The sequence below is a fragment of the Caloenas nicobarica genome, chromosome 25 (assembly GCF_036013445.1).
Source record: "Caloenas nicobarica isolate bCalNic1 chromosome 25, bCalNic1.hap1, whole genome shotgun sequence".
NCBI classification, from domain to species: domain Eukaryota; kingdom Metazoa; phylum Chordata; class Aves; order Columbiformes; family Columbidae; genus Caloenas; species Caloenas nicobarica.
The window spans coordinates 670,001-672,112 of NC_088269.1; positions in this window are offsets into that span (position 1 = coordinate 670,001).

Sequence of the window (2,112 nt, forward strand, 5' to 3'; positions counted from 1 at the left end):
GCCACGCGGCCGTCACACAGCGCGCTTCGGTAAGGAAGCCCGAAGGAGCCCCGCCGCGGGGGCCGAGCGGACAACACCTCGCATGCGACGGGAACGCGAACTGGAAGGGACACCGCCCGGCCTGAACACCGGACGCCGCCGCGGCTCCCCTGACGGGGAAAGGCACGGAGGCGCCGGCCCGCCGGGGGCCCTCTCCGACGCGACCCGAAGAGCCTCATCGATCAGCGGAAAACAAAAAAAAAAAAGTCGAAGGGCCGAGAGAGAGAGAGGCGGACACCGGGCGAGCCGGCTGCTCTCTCTGCAATGCGACCCCTCAGAGTGCCTCATCGATCAGGAAGAAGCCCGCCAAGGGCAGGGACGGAGAGAGGGAGGGAGAGAACCGTAGGCCGGACGGCCGCGGGTCCTGGGGACAGCGACGGTCACGCGCGCGCGCGCGCGCGCCGAGCCCTGCGTTTCGAGCGAGCGGACGCGTCCCGCGAGAGCCCCTGCGACGGCCTGGGCGCCCCGCCGTCGCCGCGCTTGAGCCGCGGAGGCTCCGGCTACTCGCGAGCGCTCCTCTGGAAGCGGCTCCCCCCTCTTGCCTACAATAGGAATCTACAAGACCGCCCCCTCGCGCGTCTCCAGGACGCTCTCAGTCTGTTCACCGGGGTGGCGCGCTCGAGCAAGCCGAGTTTTACCATGACGTAACGGGAGGTAGCGACAAAACAGCGACGCCTTAGGTGGCTCCGGGGTGGGGGGGGTGGGGGGGGGGGCGCAGGCGGCGCCGTCTACCGAGCCGCTCTGCACCCGCCAAGCGACCGAGTCCTCGCGGGGATCGGGTAGACATCACGTCGGAGCGCGGCGCAGGCGGCGCCGTCTACCGAGCCGCTCCGGATCGGGAAACGTGGCTGGACTGGACCGGGCCGGACCGGACCGCACCCTTCCGGACCGGACTGGACTGCTCCGGACCGGACCGCACCGGACCGGACTGTTCCGGACCGGACCGGAACAAACCGGACTGGATCGGACAGGACCGGACCGGACCGGACCGGATTGGACAGCTCCGGACCGGACCGGACCGAACCAGACCGGACCGGACCCGACTGGATCGGACCGGACTGGACTGGATCGGACCGGACCGCACCGGTCCGGAGTGTTCTGGAGCGGACCGGACCGGACTGGATCGGACCGGAGCGGGCCGGACTGCTCCGGACCGGAGCGGACCGGCCTCCTCACGCGAGACCGAGGCCGAGTGGCGGGGGAAAGGGGTGGATCCCTCGCCGGGCTCGGGGTAGACCTTCACGTCGGAGCGCGGCGCGGCAGGGGTAGACCCTTCGCGCGGGGCTCGGCTAGACCTCACGTCGGAGCGCGGCGCGGAAGGGGCCGTCTTCCAAGCCGCTCCGGACCCGGCAACGCGACTGGACCGGAAGGGACCGGACCGGACCGGAAGGGACCGTTCCGGACCGGACCGGAACAAACCGGACTGGATCGGGAACGGACCGGACCGGATTGGACAGCTCCCGACCGGATTGGACCGAAGCAGACCGGACCGGACTCTACCGGAACGGACCGCACCGGACCGGACTGTTCTGGAGCGGACCGGTCCGGACGTGACCGGACCGGACTGGACTGTTCCGTTCCGCACCGGACCGGACTGGCGGGGCTCGGGACGGACCCGGTGTCCGGCCGCGCTCGCCGGAGGATAGACCCGGCCTCCTCACGGGAGACCGAGGCCGAGTGGCGGGGGAAAGGGGTAGACCCTTCGCGGGGCTCGGGTAGACGTCACGTCGGAGCGCGGCGCGGATGGGGCCGTCTACCAAGGCGCTCGGGACCCGGAAACGTGACCGGACCGGAAGGGACCCGACCGGACCGGACCGGACACTTCCGGACCGGGCCGGACCGGATTGGGCCGGACCGGACTGGACTATTCCGGACCGGACCGGACCGGGCTGTTCCGGTCCGGAGCGGAGCGGACTGGGCTGGACTGGAGTGGCGGGGCTCGGACGGCCCCGCTGTCCGGCCGCGCTCGCGAGAGGGTAGACTCGGCCTCCTCACCGGAGGGGGGGGGGGGGGACCGCGGTTGGGGGGGGGAGGGGGGGGCGGGCTGCGCGGCGCCAGGGCGGGAGGGCTGAG